This window comes from Neofelis nebulosa, chromosome 1, assembly GCF_028018385.1.
Source record: "Neofelis nebulosa isolate mNeoNeb1 chromosome 1, mNeoNeb1.pri, whole genome shotgun sequence".
Taxonomy (NCBI): domain Eukaryota; kingdom Metazoa; phylum Chordata; class Mammalia; order Carnivora; family Felidae; genus Neofelis; species Neofelis nebulosa.
In genome coordinates, this window is record NC_080782.1 from 23327241 (window position 1) to 23339107 (window position 11867).

The 11867-nt window shown below is 35.7% G+C and overlaps 1 pseudogene; it reads left to right on the top strand.

The window, feature by feature from the left end:
• Positions 1-729: 729 nt before the first annotated feature.
• Positions 730-9264, top strand: LOC131514492 (phosphatidylethanolamine-binding protein 1-like; annotated as a pseudogene).
• Positions 9265-11867: the final 2603 nt, after the last annotated feature.

Here is an 11867-nt window from a genome sequence, read left to right on the forward strand (position 1 = left end):
ACAAACTAGAGTTTATAAATAGGCCTATACAATCATAGACAATTAATTTTTGACAAAGTTACAGACATAATTCAATAGAGAAAGTATGGATTTTCTTCAACAAATGGTGTTGGGACAACCGAACACCAATATGCAATAAAAAAAAAAAATGCCTTGACTTCATCTTCACAGCTTATAAAAATCCCCTGAAAATTGATTATAGATCTAAATATGAAATGTAAAATAAAAATTTAGAAGAATACACGCACACACATCTCCATGATGTTGGCTTAGGCAAAGAGTTCTTAGACACAGCATCAAAAGCATATTTTTAAAATACAGGGGAAAAAAAATCTGACAAATTGGATTTAGGCCAAATCTAAAATTTTTGCTCTGTGAAAGACACTGTCAAGAGAATGAAAGAATAAGCTACATATTCAGAGAAAACTGCATACCCAGCAAAGGACACACGTACAGAATATGTGAAGGCCTGCCAAAATCAAACCGAGAACACATGCAATCCAAGTTTTCAAGTGGGTAGGTTCCTTGAGCATATACTTCACCAAGAAGATAGACAGCTGGCAAATGAGAACAAGGAAATATCATTACCATCAAAGAAGTTCAAATGAAAACCACAGTAAGACACCACTAGTGATCCCCGGGCCTCACAGGGTCGGTTTGCAGACTGGTAGGAGTCAGTGCCTTGGGCCCGGGCCCCGCCTCCAGCTGTCCTTCCAACTTCGCCCAGTGATGCCAATGGACCTCAGCAAGTGGTCCTGGCCTGTGACCTGCAGCAAGTGGAAGAGCGGCCACAGCATCCGCTGCAGGTCAAAATCTTCGGAGCACAGGTGGATGGAGGTGGGCAAAGTGCTGACGCCCACCCGGGGTTAAGAACCAGCCCACCGGTAGGGGCGCCTGGGTGGCGCAGTCGGTTGGGCGTCCGACTTCAGCCAGGTCACGATCTCACGGCCCGTGAGTTCGAGCCCCGCGTCAGGCCCTGGGCTGATGGCTCGGAGCCTGGAGCCTGTTTCCGATTCTGTGTCTCCCTCTCTCTCTGCCCCTCCCCCGTTCATGCTCTGTCTCTCTCTGTCCCAAAAAATAAATAAAAAGCGTTGAAAAAAAAAAAATTTAAAAAAAAAAAAAAAAAAAAAAAAAGAACCAGCCCACCGGTCTTGCATGGGATGGCCTCAATCCAGGTGAACTGCACACCGTAGTGGTGATAGATCCAGATGCTCCCAGCAGGAAGGACACCAGAAACAGAACGGCACCATTTTCTGCTGGTCAGCCTGAAGGGCAGTTACATCAGTGGTGGTACAATCCTTCTGATTAAGTCGCCTCTGGGCCTCCCAAGGCCACAGGCCTTCGCCACTAGGTCCGGCTGGTTTTCAAATACAGTGGGCCACTGGCTTGTGAGAAGCCCATTCTCAGCAACCAATCTGGGGACGGCCGTGGCGAATTCAAAGTGGCATCCTTCTGCAAAAAGGAGCTGGGACCCCCGGTGGCCGGCACGTGTCACCAGGCAGAATGGGATGACCAACTGCCGAAATTCTGTAAGCAGCTGCCTGGGAAGCCGGGAAATGCTAGAAGACAGAAACCATCCCAGAGGTCTGGAGCAGTGCTCTCAAGTTCAGGGATGCATGTAGATTCCTCTGCTTCTCCTTTCCCATTCTCACAGATGAGGCCAGAGCAATCAGGTAGTGGTTTAAGCTAGCTTTTCCACCTGCCTGTCGTTTATAATTGAGAGGGTCACACCCCGGTTTATGTTTTGATCACATTTGAATTCCACTTGCGGCGGGGGGTGGGGGGGAGGATGCATTTTGGTACTAGCAATCCAGAATTTAAAGAAGAAAACATTCAGGTAAAAAGAGTAGGCCTACAGTAGGCCAAAGAATCTCTAAGGGAGGTTTACATAAAAAGAGATTTGTTTCTTCTTCTTCCATTGTGAGCTGGAGTCCCAAATTGTGCATGACAACACTTCTGGGTGGTGTTTTTACAGCCAGCTCTCTCACTAAGACAGCCAGAGTTTGACGTGTCCCCAGTGTGATGATGTGCCTTGGGCTGCCTACTAGGGTCAGTGTCCTTCTCTGGCTCCTTTAAAGAGCAGTACTGGAAAAACAATAGGGACAGTTACTTTGCTGTCAAGACCCTGCCATCGAGATGAGCTGCAGGGCTGCGTGAGTGAGGGTCAGAAATCTCTAAGTCTGTGCCTCTTAAACTCGACATTCCGTCTGTGTAAGAAAAGATGATCGGGAGTTGTGGAATGTTGTATTAATTCTGCTGTTTGCTTATAGTTGAATACAAATAAAAACATTATGTGAGGAAGAAAAAAACAATAAGACAGCATTGTACGCCTGTTAGAATGAGTAAAATTAAAAATAAACTGATAATACCAAATCCTACCAACATGTGAAGCAACTAGAACTCTCCTATGTTTTCAGGAAGAATGAAAAATGGTACAGCCACTTTGAAAAAAAAAATTGGTAATTCCTTGTAAAGTTAAAGATACATTAGCATATAATCAGCAATCTCTCCCTAGCTATTTTCCCTAGAGAAATCAAAATTCATGTTCACACTAAAATGTGTACACAGATATTCATAGGAGTTTTATCCATAATCGCCAAGCAGTGGAAATAGCCCGAATGTTCTGTAATGAATTTATTGCCATTAGGTGAATTAATTATACAAAATATGGCATATTCATACAATAGAATGATAGTTAGCAATAAGTAATAGACTATAAATACAGGCAACAACTTGAATGAATCACAAAATAATTGTTTAGACTGAAAGAAACCAAACTTACCAAGGTTATGTGAGGCGTGATTGCATTTATAAGAGATTCTGAAAAATTACAAAACTACGGGATCAGAGAACATACCAATATTATAAAAATGGAAAGAAAAACTTGACTTCATGTAAATTTAAAGATTAAATTTAAAAAGAAAGCAAGTTAAGTAGAAAAGAATCTCTGAGACCATATTATGCTTTGTACGGAATGATTTTGTTAAATGCCATTTCCACCACACCACAATTTCTGTGAAATGTTGACTGCAATTTTCCTTCAAGAAAACTACCTATTTGTTTGTTTCTTTCTTATTCTCTTTTTGCCTGTTGCATCTCTAGGAAAAGTATATACATGTAAATATATACTTGCCACCATTTTGGACACTTTAACTCATATATTTGGTTAACATTGTCTTTCTCATGCACCTTCGTCCTCTTTTCATCTTGTACTATTAAACTGTAGCTATGACAAATAGTCAAGTTGAGTTTAGTGCCGAATAAATACAGGAATAATGAATGAATAAAAAGTAGATCAAATATTTGAATTATATAAAACTACAATTGACACTGACACCCTAAATAATGTTTATACATTTCAGCCAGAGAACTTTCCTCCTTTATTGTCACTGTACTTATTGATGATACAACACTATATCACAATTATTTTCTTACAGATTCAGAAATTAAATGTAATAATTGTCAATATTTTCATGTATATTTTCTCTTTCTCTCTCTCCCCCAAAACTCTATAAGGTGTCTATATAATGTGAGTATATTATACAATATGACTATATGTGGGTTGTGTGTATTATACATATACATGTAGGAGCGCCTGGGTGGCTCAGTCGGTTAAACCTCCGACTTCGGCTCAGGTCATGATCTCTCACGGTTCATGGGTTTGAGCCCACGTCAGCTCTGTGCTGACAGCTCAGAGCCTGGAGCCTGCTTCATATTCTGTGTCTCCCTCTCTCTCTGCCCCTCCCTGCTCATACTCTGTCTCTCAAAAATAAATAAAATGTTAAAAAAAATTAAAAAAAATAAAAAATAAAAATGTACTTTACATAGAGTATATGTTTATTTTTATATTCACTTTGCATACACACACATACATTTTTTTTTAATTGGAAATGTATTGCTTTTATGCTCTTTCTAATTTGCAAAATCTCATAAACAATATCATTCTCATATATTGGTTATATTTAAAGTTCACTTAATTGCATTGTGTTCAATTATAAAATGATTTATTTGAGCATGCAGGCTTTTTCTATTTTTTCTGTTACATTATTTTATAACTTCTGTAATGTGTTTAATTACTAAATATCCCTTTGATTCACGGTTTATTTTTGTGGGTTTGTATAGAATTAGAATATGCCACTATTAGAGTTGTGTTTTGTTTGTTTGTTTGTTTGGTTTTGTGTTTAAGTCAGACCCATGCCCAGTGTGGGGCTTGAACTTAGAATCCTGAGATCAAGAGTCCCATGCTCTGCTGATTGATCCGCCACTAGCCCCTGAAATATGCCACTATTAGACTTAAGTATCAGCTATTTCTTTTGTTTACCTTTACCTCAGACTTTTGATAAACAGTGTTAAAAAATTAATTCAAATCATTTATCTGTTCAATTAATCCCTTTCCATACTGAAGTACAACTTTGAAAATTAATAGGAAGAAACTTTTTGCTTTGGCATAGCTCTAGAGAGTCAAATTAATCATATTTATATTCAAATTCACGTGGCTGAAATTATAAGTGATTTGATTTTGAGTAGTAGAATCTTTGTGGTTGAATCATATTAAAATAGTGTAAAAACATTCTCTAAATATTTTGATAACTTGACATAAATGTAAATAGAATTTTAACTGCTATCCCTGATTTCCACATTATAGAAAAAAGACTGATTAATAATATAAGAAGCTATAAATAGCTTCTTTAAATATAGTTCTGGCCAATATTAGCTGCCCAATATCCAAGAAACAAAATACACAATTGGTTAGAAATAACACATGTGTAATAATTTCATTATTTTAGTTTTATTTTATTTTATTTTTTACAAATGTAATAATTTTAAAATTATCATTCACATAGGGGTGCCTGGGTGGCTCCCACTATTAAGCATCTGAGCCCTGATTTCCACTCAGGTCATGATCTCATGTTTTGTGGGATCAAACCCTAGAGCTCTGTGCTAAAAGCACAGAGCGTGCTTGGGATTCTCTCTCTCTGTCTCTCTGCCCCTCCCCAACTTGCCTGTGTGTGTGCATGCACTTGCTCTCTCTCTCAAAATAAATAGATAAACTTAAATATATATATATATATATATAGATATATATATAGATATATCTATATATATATATATCTCATTCAAATAAATGATTTAAAAATCATTTATGGCCCATGTTTTGACCACCTCTGAAATTATTTCCTTAAAATATATAAGAAAAAAATATTTGTTCCCATAATAGTTACCTCATTAAAACAATGCAACTGGACTTCCCATTTGATTGTCACATGATTTAACATTATTATACAAAATATAAAAACAAAAACAAAATAAAACATAAAGAAGAAGCTATTCATAAAAGTTGTTCTTGCAGAAACATCGTGCGTGTCTTGAGCTGTCTTTTTTAATTCTGTTCCTCCCTCAGTCTTTCTTCCATAATTCATTTGGACTTAGTAGGAGACAAAAATGTAGAATATAGACAGTAACCTTGGATTACTTGTTTTATTTTACATTTCTTAATGAATACGGTTTTCTATTGATAATCACAACAAAAAAAAATAAGTGTTTTCATTTTTCTACTAAAGGATAATCATTTTGTTGGCGTTTACTATCTGGGATAACTAAACAACCCAGTTCCCTTTTATCTTCCTCCTCCTCCTCTCTCTACTTCACCATCATCACCATCATTTTTATTATTTTCATAATAATGGAATAGTTTCTTAACTAATACTAAAGTTCATAAACGAACTCCCTACTAGGAGTCAGGTTCATATACTATAATATTCAAAAATTCATATCTTTAAATGCTGAGTAAGTAAAATTAAGAAAGTATGGTTACTAGTTCCTCTGTTAGGCGTTAGTGTGTTTAGGACTAGATCATAAACAGCATCTATCTACATAATTTGTGAAATATTAATAAAACCAATAAATAAGATGAAATATCTACAACTTTGAATTTGAGAATAAAATTTACAGTAATCTACTTTTATATTTAATGAAACAAAAGAGCAGAGCGATTAGGACATTTGTTCGAGCGAGCATAAGAAATAGTTAATTCTGGAATTCTGGGTCTCTGCTTCTTTTACTGAGTCTGCCGTAGAGAATTTCCAGTTCTAAAGAGCTGATATTTTAGTGTAACTTGCGTATGCCGCGGATGAAACCTGTTCATTGGTTGAGTGACTGAATTCTGTTTCGCTCAAAGGAGTGCATTCCCACCAGCTCGGGTGGTGAAAGAACACAGGTGAACTGCATTTGTCCAGACTGAGGCTTCTAAAGCTTTCTGCGCTCTTTTTTCCCCTTTTCCAAATTATTTCGTTAAGTCTCATGAACTTTATGCCTTAACAGATATTTGGGGCAAAGAACTAGACAAAAGAATTAAGATAATTTGAGAAAACTAGAGATTTTTAATTATCAAAACATCTGAAACAATTTTTCCAATTTAATTTTTATTGTCCTGTTTTAATGGGATGATAAAAAGAAAATATGTTTTTTTTTTCATGCTTATTTATTTTTGAGAGGGAGAAAGAACATGAGCAGAGGAGGAACAGAGAGAGAGAGGGAGACACAGAATTGGAAGCAGGCTCCAGGCTCTGAGCTGTCAGCACAGAGCCCGACGCGGGGCTCAAACTCATGAACTGTGAGATCATGACCAAACCAAAGTCGGATGTTTAACTGACTGGACCACCAAGGCGACCCATACATTGGTATTCCTTACTGGCCATTAGTGTAATCTCTATTATGAGTAAGTGTTGAGGAGATACAAAGTATCTAGTATGTGTTTGCCTCCAAGTAAGTTAAAATCTTAAAAGAAAGATTTTTTTAATGGTCTCAAAAAAAACCAATTATCAATATGCTATACTGGCAACCACTGTCATAAAAATTGAAGATTAGAGATTTGAGTAACCGGGTTTATCCAATCAACAAATAAGTTGAAAGTCTTAATATATATGTGATCCTCTCAAAAGTGATATAACAAATGAATGTTTATTAAATATATGTAATTAAGCATTACAGTAATTTTTCCACTTTTTTATATTTCCATTTGAAATAAACACTAATTAGACATTCCTAACATGTTGATATTTAGATTAAAATACCTCCTAATAAAATAGATATGATTTTTATGCAAGATTTTTTCATAGAGAAAGCACATAAATTTCACTCAGTTATGAAGCAAACCTTTATTTTTTGGTATTTAAGTAATGATAGTGGCTACAGTTTATTGACTTGTAGTAACATGTTTTCTAAACTAAGCACATTACATATGTTTTCTCGGTAAACCTTAGAATACCTCTTTGGATTGAGAACGCTGAGTCTGAGATTATATAATTCACCCAAGGTCAAGAGTTTGGTAGTTTACATTCAGGTTTGTATAACCTCGAGACTTATCCTTGAAATGATGTTATATGCCTTTCACATACATTGACATTTTCTAAGAGAAATTATTTCATTACTGTAGGATTATACTATGCTCAAAATCATACATAATTTTGAAAGGTAGAATGATACTTTAAAAATCTTTATATCAAATCAGGAAATCTATCAAAAAGTTAAAATGAAATATTACTCTATTCCTTCCATGTTACATTCCTGGAGATGTTGTGTCTAATGATGCTAGACAAGATTATAAATTATATTACAAAGATTGACTAAGGCTCTCCAATCATTCATTGTCTTAGAGCATTTGCTTGACTGTAGATAAGATCTTTTGAGTAACAAGACTTACTGTGTTATTATATAGATATATGAAGCTCCACATTACCATACAGAATAAGGCAGATGGCAGATGTTTCCAGTTATGCATGATGATATTAACATGACAAAATCCATATCAGCCCTGCAGCTCATCTAAAATTCCATTACCTCATTATTGATTAATTCCTTCGACTCTAAATTTACTTGAGATGTACTTGACATATATGTCTACTTTGTCTATTTATCCCAGAATGTTCTACCTGTCAAAATGAAGGAATCTGATGGTGTTCTTTCAATGAGGAGAAAATTAACATTAGCACATTTGCCCTTGACAAAACAACACACACAAACTAAAGTCTTAGTCATCCTAATACAGACACACTACACACACAATAATTATGCATGTAATTATTTTCCCATGACTCAAATTATGGAAATATTTAAATTCTATAAAGGTGCTTAGTGCCCTTTTTCTATTTTCCCTTTTATAGTTTTGGCCCAGCCAAAAAGCTATAAGGAGTAAAAATCCCTGTGCCTTAAATATTGTAAGCATTTTGGAAATCCCCAAGGGGGGGGCGGGAAATGAAATATTTGTGGCCATTAGTGTAATCTCTATTACACTAATCTCTATCACACTGTTCCTTTGTAACTGTATTATATGGCAATACTATTTTGATTTTTAGTTTATTATTTGAAAGAATAAAATTATACATACATTTGGTTACAAAATTGTAAGATTTACCTAGGTGAATATACACCTTGTAAGTGCCATGTATTATATTGTGCATGCATCTATTGAAGTATTTTTAAATATATTTTTGGTTATTTATTGTCATAACTTAATAAGTGGTCAAATTCTAAGTGATTGAAGAAGTCTGTTGGGCAAGTGTTTATTTACAAAAAAAAAAAATCTTTTTTTTGAAGGATGGAGAAAGCTTCAAAAGTAATAAGGAATTTTTAATGTACTTGGAAAGACACAAATTAATCAGATAGTTGAAGATGAGAAACTAGAATGTCTCAGCAAGGTGAATTACTCATTTAAAGTGTGATGTTCAGAAAAGAATATAAAGCATGATCAATGGGAGATGCATGACCCACTGTTCCGGGAGAAGGAATGTTCACTTGGTTTGAGTCGGCATACCACACAGAATTAGAAAGAAGAGCAGTAAGTTAGTTTGGCGGCTATGGAAACAAAATAATATATACAGTCAGCATTTGCTGGATGCTTCCTTTCTCAGCACAATTTCTTATTCTTTTAATGCTTCAGCTAATTGAATTCTTTTTTTTCCTAATTTTTTTTATTTTTTTTAAAATTTATATCCACATTAGTTAGCATATAGTGCAACAAGGATTTCAGGGGTAGAGTTCTGAATTCAGCTAACTGAATTCGCAAAGCAGCCCTTTGCAAAATATCCCCCATTTCACAAGGCGGAAGTACAGACAACCACCATTACCCCCAGCACTCCCACTGCTATGGCTCTCATCCACCACCACCACAACCGCATCGGCTGCTACTACCACGGACACACCCACAACTACACTATTCAACCCTGTTACCACTGTGACCTCCACTACCACCCCTGCTCGCCGTGACCACTGTTACCACTCTAACCTAAGCCATCATCAGCTCTTCATTTAATTACAACAACCTTTTCCTCGTTGGTCCTCTGCTGCTACTGAGAAACTCCGGCAGGTCTATTTTCCGTATGGAAGTCAAAGAAACCTTTTAAAATATAAATCTGACCATATAACTTCCTTGTTCCAAAATCCTGTCTTCCCTTTCTATTGCTGATTCTTGTAACAGCAATCCAAAGTCGTCACCATGCCACAGCAGTCTGTAGGATCTAGCTTTGGCTCACCTTTCTAAAAGTAGAACCTATAATCTCCTGCTTCCTTTATTTCAAATAATTTGGCTTTTCTGCTTCTTCTCAAATACACAAAGCTCACTTACCTCTGGAACTTTTTAGGTGATTTTGTTTCTGCTTAGGATAATTTCTCCTCAATTTTCCATGACTCATTTTCTCAACTTATCCAGTCAAAAGACTAACTTTTGACAAAATTCTTCCCCAAACAAGTACTAAAATGGTGCCATCGTATTAGAACGCATCGCTTCCCTTCCCTGTAATCCTTGACCTGTTTTAGTTTGCTTCAAAGCACTTATAATACCATGATTTGAATAATTGCATTATGAGTTACTACTGTGCACCAGGCAGCATTTTAGGCTCTGGAAGTAAAGCAATGAACAAATGAGCTAAATATCAAAGCAAAAGGAAAACATAAAATTCCACCTTTGTGAAACATACATTTAATCTCCAAGAGAGAACAATAAACAGAAAAAATGTAAAATTTATGTTGGATTAGAAATAAAATCATTTTTTGTCTATGTCATTAGAATATAAGCTCCATGAAGGCAATTAACATATATGATTTGCAATGGAAATGTCAAGTTTTCTTGGACTTACTAGTCACTGGGGCCAGATCACAGAGTTGTCTGCATGATGTATTATTTGAGTTTGTTTGGTTGACTTTGTCCACTTTGCAGGCCACTGGAAAGTGTCCAACTTTTGAGTCACTTAGGAAACGGATCAGAGCAGCATATCCCAGTGCAATTTGTATTGTTTCCAAGATCCAAAGGAGTCCATCAAGCAGTAGACTTTCAAATTTTGATTTGATTTGATTTCATTTTACATTTTATTTTTTTTCTTTTCATTTCATTTGGGTGTAATCGACATACAAAATGTTTTGCATATTTAATGTGTACATCTCGATGAGCTTGAGGACAAGTATGCACCTATGAAAATGTCATCATATGCAATGTCCGAAATTTATCCATCCCTCTGGAAGTTTTATCTTTTCTTTTTTTTTTCTGATAAGAACATGCAGTGTAAGATCTACCCTCAATAAATGGTTAAGTGTACAAGGTAGTAATGTCAACTGTATGCACTATGCTGTACAGTGGATCTTTATGACTTAGTTATCTTGCATCAGTAAAACTGCACAGTCTTTGATCAGCACCTCCTCACTTCTTTCTTGTCCCAGACCCTGGTAATCACCATTCTACTCTCTGCTTCTGCAAGTTTGACTATGTTAGATTCCTGATACCAGTGATTATCATGCACTATTTGTTCTTCTGTGTCTGGAATATTTCCCTTAGCATAATGTCTTCCAAGTTTATCCATGTTGTAGTTAACGGCAGGAACACTGTTCTTATTTTTTTAGGGATAGGGACTATGAGAAGCCATCAATTACTTTTCATTGGGAGAGGATATCCTAAAAAGCTCCATTGCTTGAACACCAAGAAACTCATCAGTGTACTGTATTTGTCATTTTCTGTCATATATAAATTTTACCAAAATATAATGTGTCTGCTACTTCTCATTCTCATTTTCTTATTAGCTAGATGCAATCATAGTAATACATCATCATGGTATCCCATCAAATGAAAAAAATCAAAAAATCAAGAACAAAACATTACGTCCTGGCAGACAAAACTTGCACAGTGCCTTAGAATCTATATGTAAGAATATATTTAAGTTATTGTAGACAAAACTGGCACAGTGCTTTAGAATCTTTATGTTTCTGTGATTAGATATCAAAAAGTCTTTTGCCATTCAAAGCAAATTATTTTTAGTGTTTTGATTATTTGTATGTTGAAAAAAAACAGACGTCTAGGTCAATAGCTATATACCAGGTGCCAGGTATATTTGTTCAAGTTAAGCATACTCGCACATACCTCTTCTCAAATATATTTGGAGGTGCAGCTAAATATGTTTATGAAAATTCATTGAAAACATCTCAATGTATCCGTCTTTTGAAAAGCAAACACAAGTAAAAGTAAATGGCACACATTTTTCACAACCTTGATGGTGGCGCTCTTCTCTACAATTTTCTGAGAAATGCAGTAGGAGTTTTGATTTACTACTTTGACAGAAAGAGAGAGATCCCAGGGTTCTTGACTCTTCCTAACCAGGAATTGGGAATAAAATGTGGGGCTTCTGTCTGTTGCTGAGCACATAATTCAGGAACTGTGTAAATACCTGCAAACAATGTTCATGATCCAGGTGGATGCCCCTTGAATTGGACATAATCAAAACTTAAATTAAATGTCTAGACCCTAGTCAGCTTCTATGTTGACTGATTAACAGTGGCATGCTTGGTCCCCTTATATCTGTGTTAACTAAAGAGGGTTTCTAATA